We start from the raw sequence: 16,415 nt of genomic DNA, 5'->3' as shown, positions 1-16,415 counted from the left end.
CTGGGGGGGGGATTTCGTGCTTTCTGTCTCTCTGTCTCTCTCTCTCTCTGGCGAGCGCACATGCTCTGTAGCAAAAATCTCTCAAAAAAAATTGGGGCCCATTTAAATGAAGTAATTTCTATGTTTTAACACGTTTCTAAATAAAGATACTATTTAAAAATGGAGGATCATATCATTTATGAAAAATGATAATAACGATATAATTGAGCACTATGTGATAAGCGTGGTGTTAGATGTTCTCATTCATTAATTGTGTCATATAATCCTCATGTAATTCTTTAAGACTGCACATTTCCTCAGATAAACTAAAATTCAAGGAAATTAAGTAGCAAAATATAGCTTATAAAATCTCACTAGTTGGGTTAGCAGCACAGTGCTTACTTACCTGAGAGTTTACATTCATCAACATATATGACTTCTCTGGAAGTCAAAATGAAAACTACTCCAACCGTGTGGGTGATTGCAAATGCCTCCTTATCTATCTTCTCTTTTCCAATATTATAAAACTTCAGTCTGTTTAGCACACAGGGTTTTTTCTTTTTCCCTTCTGGCCAGTCAGCTCTTGTGCTCACCAGTAAGGGACAGAGTGTGCGTGTGTTTTGGAGAGAGAGAGAGGGAGAAAGTGAGAAAATCACCTCCCTACCTTCCGAGGTGATGGCCATGCTGCAATCCATTCTCATCAATTCTCCTCTTGGGATTTTTTTTTTAAATTTTTTTTTAGGGGTTTTGGTTACAGGGCGCATGCGCTTGCCAGACAGCCAGAGACAGAAAGACAGAAAGCGAGAAATCACCCCCTGGGGGGATGGCCACGCTGCAATCCCTTCTCCTCCATTCTCCTGTTGGGATCTTGGGCACGCACGCACATGCGCCCAGCATGAGTTTTAAGCCACCAGTTCTGGGACATGAAACACGGTCAACTACATGGGATTCCAGCCATATAGCCATTACGCTAACTGCTGGTCCCTCCTCTTGGGATTTTGAGCATGCATGCACATGTGCCCAGAGTGTTTTTTAAGCTGCCATGTTTGGGACGTAAGCCATGCAGTTGGCCATGTGGGATACAGTTGCCTTAACCTCCATGCCACCAGATGGCCCAAGAGAGATATTTCAAAGGCTCCTCATTACATTTCAGAAAACCTAAACTAATGGGCCCCTAAAATCCTGCTCTGATCTGGCCCCAGACCCTGTCTAGTGCTGCCACTGTGCCCCTCAGCTGTTCTGCCTTTGCCACACTCACTTTCTGTGGATCCTGGGAACCCAGGAATCCCTCAGCGTTTTCCTACTGTTCCCCTTCCTGGAAAGTTCTGGGCACGTCTCATCTTGCAGATTGTGACTTAAATGTTACCCCAGTGGTTGATAAAAAGAGAAGTCCTCTCTTTTTGACCCTCAGTGCACCCCACTCATGTCCTTCACAGCATGCATTACAATTTGTAATTACGTATTTGTTTATCACTGTCTGTCCCACAGATTGTAACCTACCCAAGGGAAGGGAGGATATACTTATGTATACTTTGTGCCCAACATACATTAGAATTTTAATAAATACTTGTGGAATGGATGAATGATAGGAGACTGAATAAGGAAACTGAAAATTTAACAAAGCCAGACTGTATATGACTTTGGGAGAGCCCAACAGGTTTGAAGGATTAAAACATGTGGGCCGAACTTGATGGGTGATGAATTTTTTTTTTTCAGGTTTTTACCATAGGGGACGTACACTCAACAGAGAGAAATAGAAAGAAGAAAAGTGAGAAATCACACCCTGGGGATATGGTCATGCTGCAATCCTTTTCCTTCATTCTCCTCCTGGGATCTTGGGCACACATGCACATAATTTTCAAGCCACCGGGTCCAGGACTGTAATAGCATTTGGCCATGTGGGAGTCCAGCACCTTAACCTCCATGTCACCTGTTGCCCCCTCGTCTTTTTTTAACTGCCAGAGAGTGAGTGAGTGAGAGAGAGAGAGAGAGAGAGAGTGAGCAAGCAACCTCGAAGGGAGTGTGGTCATCCTACAATCCTTTTTCCTCCATTTCTTTATCCTGTCAGGATTTGGGGCATGTATACATGTGTTCCTGTCATCTTTTTTCAAGCCACAGGGGCCAGGATTTGTACCATGGTGGACCATGTGGGATCTAGCTTTTCATCCCCAGCACTTAACAGCTGCACAATGGGGTTGGCCTGAGGATGAATTCTTAAACCAGATGATGGAAGACAACCAACCCACCAAACCCAGATGAAGATGGTCACCGAATTTGTATCCCCCCCGCCCCCCGTTTTGTTGAATAGTGAATAGCCTAATTGTTGTGTAGTATGTCTAGTTATTTTATCCATCATAAGTGTCCTGATTAAAACCTCAATACTTTGAAAAGTTAGGGAACTGAGTCCCGGATGTCTTATGCTAACTTTCTCTTAGCCCTGTCTGTGCCCCAAGGGCCCAAAGGCTGTGACAAAAAAGCATTCTGCATGGAACATTTACACGCTTGATGTAGTCCATGGCAGTTGCTAAGGCAGAGAGCCAGAGGTAATGAGCACTGTGAGAATTATGTGCAGATCTTCCTCGCTGCTCTTCTCCACTGTAATTGAACTATCCCCTCCTGATCCTTCAGGTGCTATCAGCTTGATTTTCTGCAGACTTCAAGAAAATCCCTGAAGGACCAAAGACACTTTCTTGGTGTTACAATCCTTATTGCAAGTGAACCTAAATGTTTGGTTCCTGAGCATTTTAATAAGTTTCAAGAACAAGGAAATTCCAAGTTGCAATTCTCCCCCCGCAAAAAAAACCAAAAATGGAGAAACAGAACTTCATACCTATTTGTTGTTAACATGAAAGAAATGAATGTTATTCAGAATTATACAAGAAGTGAAAATTTGGTTTTCCAACTTTAAGCCACAACGTATCTGTTTTGTAATTTTTCAACCATTCTTTCAAAGAGGATATAGAAGGGAATTCCTATTGTATTAAAGAAAAAGTGCACTGTCAGCATCCCGAGCCCTCCTCAGATCCTTTTTGACAATAAACAGTCTCTAAACCCAGCAGTGGAATACATAATACCTATTTAAACATGGAAATCTGGCTTCCTTTCACAAATGAAGTCTTTCACAAATTTCACTCTAACAATCAAGCGTCCAAACGCTATGCCGATCATAATCCACACTTGTCTTACACATTTTGTTAAGCTGACAGGCAGTTTTGTCAACATTAGGGCAGAATTGATTTAGTGCTTCTGCAAGTGGCACCCATAATACCAGGAGTATAGAAACTGCTTAGTACCTGGGACTCCTGAGGACCACTGCCTCCACTGACTCCTCTGTTCTGGAGTTGACTTCGGTAGGGAGGCCACTTAGTGACCTGTGCTTTCCTTGCAGTTCAAAGATGGACCATTTAAGTCTGTCTGCAGTTGGACCTTCCTCAGTGTATACAAAAACACAATATTTGAAACACAAACTCACTATAATACCTATTTCATGCAAAAATCTCTAACAATAATGATGGTCACACTTTTTTTTTTTTAATTTCTCACAGTGCACCAAGCACTTTACAGTTACTTCACCGAACTCTTTTTGCCGTTTTCTCAAGTAGGTACTAGTTCTATTTCACACCTGAGAAAGATCAGACCTATGAAGAAACTTGTCAAGATCCTACAGTTGGTTAGGGCCAAGCCCTAGTTTCAAATCCAGATCTGTTTGGTTCTGAAACTAGGTTCTTAGCCACCACACAATTTCATTACCTAATTGTTTTGCATGTATCTACCTTTTCCTCCTTTTCCAGAATAATACAGGGAAAAAATAAACTTTTGAAAGACAAGTATTAGTTTTGCTTTGTTTTGTATCTCAGCATTTACTAGAATACAGGTGAATGTATAGTATTAAAATTACTCATTACTGGGACCAGCAGTTGGTGTAATGGCTATGTCGTTGGACTCCCATGTAGTTGACTGTAGTTCGAATCCCGGACCTGGTGGCTTAAACTCACACTGGGCGCATGTGCGTGTGTGCCCAAGATCCCGAGAGGAGAATGGAGGGGAAGGGATTGCCGTGTGGCCATCCCCCATGAGGGGTGATTTCTCACTTTCTGTCTCTGTCTCAGTGTCTTTCTGATGACGCATGTGCCCTATAGCAAAAACCTCTCCAAAAGAAAAAGTTACTCGTTACAAAATAATCTCTTTAAAATACAAAGTGATAAACAACATCACAAAATAATTGAATTACTTCTTCCATATCTTCAATGCTGCAAAGATTCAAAAGGCACATGGAGCTCATGAGTTAAGCATTATTAAGCTTGAAGTAGGTTTGGTGAGTTCTCTGGGTCCATATTAAGTAAGCCAATACGAAGTTATTTAGGGAGATTCATCTGCTGGACACTTTTGAAATTTTTCTCTTCATTTCTTCACCATTTTATCTGTGATGCCAGGACAGGTGGCTTCAGCTACAGTAGTACTTTTCTCGAGTTCTTCAATTGCCTGGTTCCTGCTAATGTTACGCTCATCCTGCTGTTAAGTTCAGCAAACATAGGCATGATTATCTAGACAAATAGCTCAGGTTTGCACAGAATCTTGCTCTGCCCCATTCTGTAGTTTCATTGCATTTGACTTCTTTTGCACAGTGGTAAATCTCCATTCTGGATGAGTATTATTTTAAAAATATGGATCAGCTCACGAATTTGCATGTCATTCTTGCTCAGGGGCTATGCCAATCTTCTCTGTATCATTCAGTTTTAGTATATGTGTTGCCAAAGCAAGCACCAAGCCTACGTTTTTAATGACATCGTTTCTTGTGTTAAAATGTAAAGTCTCTTTTGTCTCAATGCCAGTCCAGTATTCATTTTTCAGTTTCTATATCCTGTTTATAATTCAAAATGCACTTGATCTAAAAAGGGAAAGGCAGGGCCAGCAGGTGGCTTGGTGGCTGAGGCACATGGCCCTCCACAGTTTGAGTCCCAGGCCTGGTGGCTTGCTTTCTCACTCTCCTTTTCTCTGTCTGTCTCTTTCTCTGGTTGAAATTCAAGAATAATTATAATAAATAAAATTAAAAATAAATAAATCTTTTAAAAAAAGGGAAGAGCACTTAATGTACTTTGTTGTCAGATTCTTACCAAATTAAAATGCATATAGTCAAAATAGTCAGATGTTTCATTTTCTTAGTATTTTCATGAGCTTAGTTATAATAAGTAGTTTCTAATCTATGGATCTTAGTTCCTAAGAGTCCTTGGAGTTACTCAAAAAAATCTGTGCATAGATTTTTGAATCCATGGCTCCTACACACATGTACTGCTACTTTCCAAATATATGTAGATGTTGTTAATTAAATATAAATTAAAATTAATCATGAACATAGCAATAGCTTTTCATCATTAAACAGCTTCCTAATCAGGCACTGAAAATTTAAGACTTTCAATAAGGGATCCTCATACTTAAAATAGTTGAAAATACTGTTTCAAATGATCACTTTAGATTCTCTAAATAATCACTAGAGATTTTCAAATGTTCATTTAAAAAATTTCAAAGCCATTCACTCAAAATTAGAAATTTCTCTTGTGATATTGCCTTTGTAGAATATTCTCATTTTTGTTGGGCTCAACATTTTGGGAGACAGCCAAAGAAACACAGAAACTATGACTTCATCAAATCAAAGTTATATTTACGAAGAGAAGAAATGAGACTTCAATTTAATATTAAAAGGTCGATTGGCAGAATGCTTTCATGTGGCTTGCTGCTTAAACCATGACTTGCCGCTTTGGGAGGACAATAGGTTATCAAGTGCATAGCCCCCAAGTCTCTATTTCTTGCTGTTGTCAGGCTCTGCTTCAACACCAAAAAGTAAAAATCATCCCTCGCTCCCAACCCTGGGTACCCAGGAGAGGTAAGGGGTGCATTTTCCTGGACCTCTGTATAAGTAGGGCAGAAGAACCTGCCATGGAGGGCCTGCAGAGGTGTCCTCTGTGGATGAACGAACACCCGTTACCTTGGCTGCCAACTTTGGCCTCTCCTTTCCCTGCTGGGTCTCATCTGGGCCTCCGAAGCTACGTTTGCATTCAGGCATGGAGGAAGAGACCTGTCCTGCACTCCCTTCTGTAAACCTCGAGGGTTTCTCTCTGGGCCTGTGACAGCCAAGTCTGAACCCAGTGGTTGCGTAAATACTTGTTACTGGAGTTAGCAGGCAATGGACACTCTTTGGTTTATTGTGCTTTAGAGATTAGAATAGGTACATTTTAATCTTGTTTTCTGATATTATAACTAGATTTGAGATGGATTTTTGTATGTAAAATTAAAAAAAATTATACATTCAATCATTGTGTATCATTACAGCATATCAAATGAATTTTCCCACCATGAATACACTGCATCTCAGTCCAGTCCAATTTTCCTTTTTTTCCCCAGTGGTAACTTGCTATGCATCCGGTATACATAAAATGCTGTTTTTAATGTCACTGTGCCCACCTCGAGCAATACTTTTCCTGCAGAGTAACCAAGGTTGTTGGCATGTATGTAAAATAGGAGTAAATAGATTATACATGAAGGACCAAGGAACTTTCTAATGAATAAAGTGGATGAGCTTTGGCCTGATTTCATTTCTTAGATGCCTTTTCAGTTTCCTTCTGGTTCCTTGGTTGCTATATTCTAAAGATTGAAGTGATCAGATATGTGGGATATAGTGAAATTAAGTGTTTTTATACTTTTGAATCCATTTTTATATCTTTTTTATTCAATTCTTGACAAACTCAAAAAATAACACAATTTTCTTTTCTTTCTTTTTTTGGGGGGGGAGGGGGTTCTAAAGGTCAGGTGAACCAGATTTCATTCCAATGAAAAGTTATTGGGACAGAATTTGTGAAGTAGAACATGACAATTTCATCTATCTGTATTATCTAACATTGAGTTGAGGTTGAAATTGAGTTGATCTCATGAAAGGCTTTAGAGGCAAAATGTTTGCTAAAATTTCTACTCACAAAAATAATATATTTTTGCAAAGGAATGGATTTTATGGCTACAAAAGTTTTATAATTTCATCCTTCTCATCTTTATTGCTCAATTTGAGATATAAGTAGCATTTATTCTGTAATAAAATAAATTGACTTTTTTCCTTACTATGAAAACAGTAATTTCATATGTCATATTTTAAGATATAGGTAGTATCTTTCATAAAATAAAATAAATGGATGCATTTTGTATTTTTATTCCATTTTAAAAACAAGTATAAATTTTTGGAACTGATTTTTGTTACAAATTTTTTTAATGAAAAGTTGTCATTTGTAATAGTTAACAAAGATAAAATTGCAGGTGTCTTTATGTTCTGGCATATAAGCTTAGGTTGAGCATTCTTACCGCCATGTCACTGCTCTTCCCTGTAACCTTGATAGATCGCCCCTATAAATATCTCTTGGGGTAAAAAGTAATTTAATCTGTGGATCTGTATATTACCTCCTCATGAACATCCTATCAATTGTGCCAGAGTGCTTTCATGATATGCACTGAACTGAAACCATCAAACCTATTTCACCGAGGATTGTTAGTTAGACCAGACTCTTTGGTCTCAACTCTGTCATTAAATTTTGCTAAAAGGTTGTTCACTTATGCATGGAAAAAAGCTAAGTTCGTGATTTGGTTTCAAAAGACTCTCTGCTTCTAGGTTTGGGTGACTTCTGGGAACTGGGGCATTCATTTGTTTTATCTTGAGACTGACCCAATTAGAACCCAGGTTAAAGTGATGTACAACCACACAGCTCTTAGCACTTCCCTCATGATCTCGAGGTTGGAATTTTGAGAACATAGCCCCTCTTCTAAGCACCAAGAATGAATAAGGTTAAAGTGGTTCCAGTTGGATCAAAGAAGTCTCAAGAGTGGACAATGCCTACATTTGCACAATTTTACCTGTGGATTAGGTGGAGGTTTCTCAAGATCCTGGCTAGAACCTCACCTTACTGGTTCTCTCATGCCTTCTCTCTTCTATTCATTGCCATGGCACTTAGAAAAGGTGCATGAAATGGTCTATACCTCTCAGAAGATTTGGGTTCATCAAGAACTGGTCTGGGGGCCAGCAGGTGGCATAGCGGATAAAGGCTGGACTTCCACATGGCTGATCGTGGTTTGAGTCCCAGACTTAGCAGCTTAAAACTCACCATGGACATGTATGTGTGCCCAACATCCCAGGAGGAGAATGGAGGAGAAGGGATTGCAGGGTGGCCATTCCCCTGGGAGGGTGATTTTTCACTTTCCCTCTCACTGTCTCTCTCTGTCTCTTATGAGTGTGCATGACCTATGAGGGGGAAAAAAAAAAGAAAAGAGGCAAGTCTGAATATGGGCAAGAAATCTAAGACAACATGATTAGCAAAAACCAGGTAGTTGGAATAATTTTTTCATGCCTTTATTTATTTTTTTTAATAGGGCACACGTGCTACCAGAGACAGAGAAAGAGAGAGAGGAAGAGTGAAAAACCACCTCCCAGGGGTGATGGCCATGCCCAAATCTCTTCTTCTCCATTCTCCTCTTGGGATTTTGGGCACACATGAACATGTACCCACCCGGCCTGTTTTTCTAGCTCCTGGGTCCAGGACTCGAACATATTTGCTTTAGGTCAAGTGAGATCCAGCCACTTTAACTTCCACATCACCTGCTGGCTCTCTTCATGCCTTTTCATTAAATATAGTAGTTTTCAAGAGGCAGAGGCCTTTGGGCCTCTGTTTTGGAAGAGCCCAACGCTCTTTTCTATTAACTAGTGTATAACTTTGGACCAATTATTTAACAACTCTGACTTCTTTCTGTGTCTATCACATGAAGATGATAGTGTCTGCTCTATTTCAAGGGTTGTTAAGATGAAATATGAGAAATGTGAAAGTATTTTTTAAAGTTAAAAGAGAACAATATGCAAGTACTTGAGTACTCAGTCTCAGAGAATTTCATTTGGAATATAGTTTTTCTACAATTAATAAAATTGTGATATACATATTATTTTGAGATGGAAATTATGTTTCAGAAAGTGATTTTTTACAAAAATCAGATGGTATGTTGCATGCGTATTTATGTTGTATAGGAGTTATGTAGGGGAGGATGAAGTGGTTTGGGTAGCTACCAAGTCTTCACTATGTTTCTATTAAGTGTTCTATTTCTGTTGGGGTAAGCTGTTGGTAATCATTTGTGTAAGTGGTGTTATAAATTACTCTTCATAACTCTGGCAAATATTTATTTTAAGTACAAAATAGCTCAATTTTCTGTGATAAAAAGACTAATTAATCCAACCACAAAGATATCACTTAATCTATAGTGAAAAAACTGGATAGTCATAAACCAAAAGATTTGCTTTTAATACATAAGTGTCCAATGGTAAATGTAGCTCTAATATAAATGACAAAATTGTAATAACGATATTACTCTCATTCTTAAACTTCATGTCGATTTGTCATCTTTCACTACCAGCAGAGGGAGCCCTGAGAATTAAGTCATGCCAAAATGGTTTTGCTAATTCTTTTGTGTTTACACATTTAGCTCGTAATAAAGAAATAAAAACTCATCACAGATTAATGGAAAGTCATCATGCTTGGATTAGGTTTATATTAGCATTTGATTTCAGACTACTGATTATAATCAGCTTCAACAGAGTAGGAACATCTATAGTCTATCTCTATCCACCCTACCAAGCATTAGCTGTAAACCTTCCCAATCCTACAAAATTCAGCAACACTGTAACAATGCATAATTTATAGTTCATGCCATCAGAAAGGATATACTCCTCAAAATGCAATTGTATCCAATATATTGCAACATTGTTTTAAATTACACTCTGTTGACTATATTATAACCATTTGAGGATAAGATAATTTGTAGTGGCTATGTTGCTGGACTCCCAGTAGTCGACTGCGGTTTGTGTCCCGGACCCGGTGGCTTAAACTCACTCACGCCAGGTGTGTGTGTGTGTGTGCCCAAGACCCGAGAGGAGAATGGAGGAGAAGGGATTGCGGTGTGGCCATCCCCTCTGGGGGGTGATTTCTTGCTTTGTCTCTGTCTCTCTCTGTCCATTTGGTGAGCACACGCATCCTATAGCAAAAACCTCTAAAAAAAAAAAAACCTTACACATGCTATATCATCAATCAGTTCTTCCTAAATAAAGCAATTACCAATTTTTTTAATTAATTAATTTTTTTTTGGAGAAATTTTTTTTGCCATAGGGCGCGTGCACTCGCCAGACAGACAGAGAGAGACAGAGAGACAGAAAGCGAGAAATCTCCCCCCAGAGGGGATGGCCACGCTGCAATCTCTTCTCCTCCATTCTCCTCTCGGGATCTTGGGCACACACGCACACATGCCCTGCATGAGTTTAAGCCACTGGGTCTGGGACTCGAACCAATGTCTACTACATGGTAGTCCAGTGACATAGTTATTACGCTAACTGCTGGTCCCAACAATTATCAATTTTTAATAACTTCTTTTACTAGAAAAAGAGACTAAAGTAATGGAAAATGAATTAAGAAATTACAGCATTTATGACTCAATAAAACTTTGTTTATAGAATTGTATCAAAAAATAGGGTTTCTGGGGAACCAGCAGTTAGCGTAATGGCTATGTCGCTGGACTCCCACGTAGTCGACCGCGGTTCGCGTCCCGGACCCAGTGGCTTAGAACTCACGCCAGGCGCATGTGTGTGCGTGCCCAAGATCCCGAGAGGAGAATGGAGGAGAAGAGATTGCGGCGTGGCCATCCCCTCTGGGGGGAGATTTCTCGCTTTCTGTCTCTCTGTCTCTCTCTGTCTGTCTGGCGAGCACACATGCCCTATAGCGAAAAACCTCTCAAAAAAAAAAAAAAAAAGGGGTTTCCGGACTTCAAGAAAAATAACCTGTTTGCTTTAGAAAGCACATGCTTATTAATTTCTTAGTTAGATATAATCATGCAATGTGATATAGTTCGCATACTTTATGCACCTGTGACAAAAGAAACATTGAACATTGAGACTGAAATAACTGTATTTTGATATTGCACATTAACTCTCATTATGACAATAATTTTAAAAATGTCTTTTAAATTTTGGGACCAGCAGTTAGCGTAATGGCTGTGTCGCTGGACTCCCACGTCAACCGCAATTCGAGTCCTGGACCCCGTGGCTTAAACTCACGCCGGGCACATGTGTGTGCGTGCCCAAGATCCCGAGAGGAGAATGGAGGAGAAGGGACTGCGGCGTGACCATTCCCTCCGGGGGGTGATTTCTCTCTTTCTGTCTCTCTGTCTCTCTCTGTCTGTCTGGTGAGCGCACGTGTGCTATAGCAAAAACCTCTACCAAAAAATGTCTTTTAAATTTTTAAACATTTTCTTTACTTTGCCAGAGGACACATGTGCTTGCCAGAGAGAGACAGAAAGATGGAGAGAAAGAGAGAGGAAGAAAGCACCTCCCAATGAGGTGTCATGTCATAACCCCTTCTCCTTCATTTCCTCATCCTGTTGGAATTTGGGGCATGAATGCACATTTTCCTAAGTGTATTTTTTAAGACACTGGGGCTGGGATTTGAACAGTACAGTCAGCTAGTTAGGATCCAGCTCCCTTAACCACTAGACTATGAGCCCAGCCAGACAATGATATTTAAATCTTGGTGTAACTGCTAACCTAATATCAAAAACACCCCCCAACCCCGCCCCGTCGGCATTAGTACATTTACATGCAGGTGCCTTTGTCTTCAAGGAGCTTGTACAGTACTGTTGGAAATCTAGCGGTGATTGATGCCCTCTTCCTGTTAGGAAGTTCACTTCCATAGACTTTTATCGAACACCTATTAGGAGCCAGGTACTGTGCTAAGTGTAGAGGTACGAACATGCGTATGACAATGCACCTGCTCGTAATCAAGAGACCGATAAGCGAGTGAGTGACGCCAGGGCAAGATTGTGCATACGTAAGAAAGGCAACACTCTGCTGGTTTGTTTGTTTTTTTGTTGTTGTTGAGATTTTCGCTATAGGGCACATGTGCTCGCCAGACAGACAGAGAGAGAGACAGAGAGACAGAAAGCGAGAAATCACCCCCCAGGGGGGATGGCCACGCCACAATCCCTTTTTTGTGGATGGCCGCGCCACAATCCCTTCTCCTCCATTCTCCTCTTAGGATCTTGGGCGCGCACACACACGCGCCTGGCGTAAGTTTTAAGATACCAGGTCCGGGACATGAACTGGGGTCGACTACATCGGAGTCCAGCGACATAGCCATTACGCTCACTGCTGGTCCCTCTGCTGGGTTTTAAGCGTATCGAGTCAGATGGCCACTGGGTGTGATGGTGGTTAAGGCTACTGGATCCCACATGGCTGGTGGCTGCAAGGTTAGAGTCCTGGACCTGGCAACATGAAAAACACTGGGCCCTTGTGTGTGTGTGCGTGTGTGTGTTTGTGTGCGCACACGCGGGCGCACATGCTCAATATTTCAAGAAGAGAATAGAAGGGATTGTGTTGTGGCTAGCCGTAGGGAGGATGCTTTTTCTCTCTTTCTCTTTCTATCTCCAGTGAGTGCATGATTCCCATAATGAACGTCAAAAAAGAAAAAAAAAAGAATATTGAGTCAGGTAACACATCTAATCTTTGCAATCTCAGTGCCTAGCATATATAGTTAGTGCTCAGTAAGTATGTATTGGATTAATTAAGCACATGAGAGATGTGTTAATAAAGTATCTTCTTGGCAAATAAGTGACTTTCATGTTTCCTATCCCTGCTTCTTCCCATCACTCCATTCCTCTTTTCCCTAGTTCTCACAATTTGTGGGATGGCCATGGTTTTCTCTTATATAGCATTCCATCTGAGTAATACGATAATTGATGTTTGATGACTTGCCATTCCCTGGACTTTTTTTTGTTTTGTTTTGTTTTAAACAGTTCTTTTTTAAAAAGAATTATTTAATTTAATTTAATTTATTTTTTAAAAATTTGACCAGAGAGGGACAAAGAGAGAAAGAGAGAGAGAAAGAGAGTGAAAGTGAGAAAGCAAGCCGATAGGTCCGGGTCTCGAATGGTTGTTGGCCATGTGAAGTCCAGCAACCTTAACCGCCAAGCCACCTGTTGGCCCTCTGCCTGGACTTTTAATTTGCTGTTATCTAGGTTGTCAAACCATGAAATTTGTGAAATAATAAGAACAAAATCACGAAGAAAGAGCAGTAATGGACATTCTGCTAAACACTACATATCCATGATAGCATTTGGCTCATTTTATTATTTATTTATTTATTTTTAGAGAGATTTTTGCTACAGGCACATGCACTCACTGGAAAGACAGAGAGAGACAGAAAGTGAAAAATCACCCCCCGGGGGGATGACCACACCGCAACCCCTTCTCCTCCATTCTCCTCTCCGGATCTTGGGCATGTGAGCGCATGTACCTGGTGTGAGTTTAAGTCTCTGGATCTGGGACTTGAACCATGGTCGACTACATGAAAGTCCAGCGACATAGCCATTATGCCAACTGCTGGGCCCTCACTTGGTTTTTAAAATAACTTCTTAGTTTCATTTTTAGGAAAGGGATATTATGCACAGAAAAATAACATACTTCATGTCATGACACTTGTAAATAGCAAAACTCAAATTTGAATCCAGGACTTTCTGACATCCAAATCCTTGCCGTGAAAGACTGTACTATATTGCCTCTTTATTTTGCTTAGAAACAACTTGCCTTCCTGGTATAAATACTATCTTTTAAGAGATGGCCTAATTTCTCCAAAAATGTTATAAATGACTTGTTTTTAATGCACAGGATCTACTTAAGCTTTGACAGTTTATGAACTCAGTAAACTATGTAGTTTATAAAAGTACAAATGGATCATCGCCTGAGAATGCTTCCTAAGCAACATGTTTCTTTTAAAACTAATGAACTAAAAAACTAAGGAATTTGATTTCTACAATAGGCAAAACACCTTAAATTGTATTTTCAGAGGCTCCACAAACCCCAGAAGACTCCCAGTCCTGGACTGCAGAGCAGTCTGCTGTGGAATGCTGAGCAGCTTTGTTTTCCCGGCTAGACTCATTAGCAGCGCCAGGTGGTAATAACTATCCAACTGATGCGCACTGGTAAAAAAAATCTGCCTAAGGTCACCATGGACTCTTTCTCCCATCCTCTCTGCTTCGTCTCTGACCTGATATGCTTTTGGAAAATAATTATGCATGGCAGGAAGTTGCCATACAACAGAGAGAAATCATTGTGTTATGGGATTATAGAGGCTCTCAGATCAAACATGTTTTATTGTGCAAAGAATAAATTGGAAAACATGGTTTTCACCAGCATAGCACAGAGAAATCTGCTATAGGGTATGTGTGTTCACCAGGAGAGAGAGAGGAAGGGGGAGAGACTGACAGAGAGGGAGAGAGTGAGAGAGAGGGAGAGGGAGAGAGAAAGTGAGAAATCATCCTTCAAGGGAGGATGGCCACATCACATTCCTTTCTCCGTTCTCTTCTCAAGATTTTGGGTATGCATGCACATGCGCCTAGTGTGTTTTCCAAGCCACTGCCTGGGACTCAAACCTGGCCGTGTGGGATCCAGCCGTCTTATCCACCATGCCAACAGCTGGCCCTGAAATCGATTTCATGCTCTTTCTTTGTTCCTGTTTATTTATTCATCAAAGACTCAATAAAATAAACTATTTACCAATTTGGGGAATGTTAGCATTGATGTTAAGCACTCAGTGCAATCATGTCGATCCAAGAACAGCTCCAGGGTCTGTCCAAGTTAACTAGACTAAAAGAGTGAGTGTTTTGACACGGACCCCCCCTCCCCCCCCACACACATTGTAACGTGCAGCTACTGTTTTGGGATAATGAAATGTTCCAAAGTTAACTTAGGTGATAGTTGCACATATATATGAATATACTAAAAATCATTGGGTCGGTAGCATGGTGACTAAGACAGATGGATCTTATGTGACCAGCCGTGTGGTTTAAGTCCCAGACCTGAGAGCTCAATAAACATGCTGGGTGTGTGTGCTTGTAGGCCCCAAATCCCCAAATGGGAGAAGTAGAAAAGAAGGGATTGTGGTGTGACCATCCCCAGGGGGATAACTCTCTCACTTTCTCTCTCTGTCTCTTTCCAGTTAGTGCACTTGCTCCTTGGCAAAATTAAAAAAAATTGTTGTATCCTACATGGGTGAGTTGAATTAAATGGATGAGTTACATAGTATGTGAACTATACTCAATAAAGCTGTTAAAAAATAGAAGGATAGAGCCAGTAGATGGCGTGGTGGTTAAGGTGCTAGATTCCCATGTGACCGACTACAGTTTGTGTCCTGAATCTAGTGGCCTGAAAATCTCAATGGGCGTGTGTGTGTGAGTGCCAAAAATCCTGAGAGGAGAATGGAGGAGAAGGGATTGTAATGTGGCCATCCTTCCTAAGGGGTGATCTCTCACTTTCCCTCTTACTATCTGTCTCCAGTGAATGCACTTGCCCTATGGCAAAAACTTAAAAAAAAATTAATTTCTGAAAAATCAAAGTTAAGAAAATTACCCTAAATAAGTTAAAACAGCCCTTTGTGCACAAAGTTGCACATTGATGCAATACTCATAATAGTGAAAAATTTAAAACAACTCAGGTAGCTAAACACAGGTGTAGCTAAACAATTTATGGTGTGACCTCATCATGAAATGCAGATATTATAATGATACATGTAAACAAACTCAGAGTTCTAAGAGTTTGTAGCAACATGAAGAAATTCCTGATTTTCCATGGTTAAGTGAAACAAACCAACAAGTAAGTCTAGTTGTGATATATGTTATTTTTAGAATAACATAACCATAAAAAATGTTTAGGAGAAAAAAGCTGTAAGGAAATATTGGCCCCAAAATATTTGAGTTTAGGTTAGGAACTATGTGAGAATTTTCTTCTTTGTATTTTTATTTATTTCTCATATTTTATAATTAACAGTTTCTATTTTAAATAGTTCATTAAAAATTCAACAAATTCTGTATGTTTACAGTCTCATTTTTACATGTTCAAGGCCAAAATAGGAAAGTAGATTAGTATGTTTTTGCAAAATTCACAGAGTTCAAACAAGGTAGAATTTGTTTGAAACCTTCCATAAAGCTTCAGTTAGCCAAAATATTAAGTGAATGATATCATCCCATGAATTGGGCACCACTGTCTGTGGTACATAAACATAAAGATATTGTAATTCACCTCACTGAGGCGATGATTAAATTAGTTAAATAGGAGCATGGCTTTAACATTTGATTCTGCTGATTGACACCATCAAATCCAATTCCACCAGCTCTTTTCATGTTCTCTGTTATTTTCTTTTCTTCCCATGCTGAAGTCTAGAAAGAAGAAAGTTCCTTCCCAAAGTGAACCTTTCTACTTATGCTCTCTGCTGCTGATTTATCATAAAGGAGGGGACTTCCAAAAGTTCACGAGGGACCAGCAGTTGGCAATGGCTATGTCGCTGGACTCCCATGTAGTTGACTGCGCCTCCAGTCCCGGC

The 16,415-nt window shown here is 40.1% G+C and overlaps 1 non-coding gene across 1 annotated transcript; it reads right to left on the bottom strand.

Moving 5' to 3' along the window:
• Positions 1-4,637: 4,637 nt before the first annotated feature.
• LOC114008254 (U6 spliceosomal RNA) lies at positions 4,638-4,743 on the bottom strand. Its single transcript, XR_003549797.1, has one exon. It is a non-coding gene; the product is annotated as a U6 spliceosomal RNA (small nuclear RNA).
• Positions 4,744-16,415: the final 11,672 nt, after the last annotated feature.

The sequence above is a fragment of the Tupaia chinensis genome, unplaced genomic scaffold (genome assembly GCF_000334495.1).
Source record: "Tupaia chinensis unplaced genomic scaffold, TupChi_1.0 Scaffold000314_1, whole genome shotgun sequence".
In the NCBI taxonomy this organism is placed as follows: domain Eukaryota; kingdom Metazoa; phylum Chordata; class Mammalia; order Scandentia; family Tupaiidae; genus Tupaia; species Tupaia belangeri.
The sequence above is the reverse complement of the archived record's forward strand: the minus strand, read 5'-3'. Positions and strand labels throughout refer to the sequence as shown.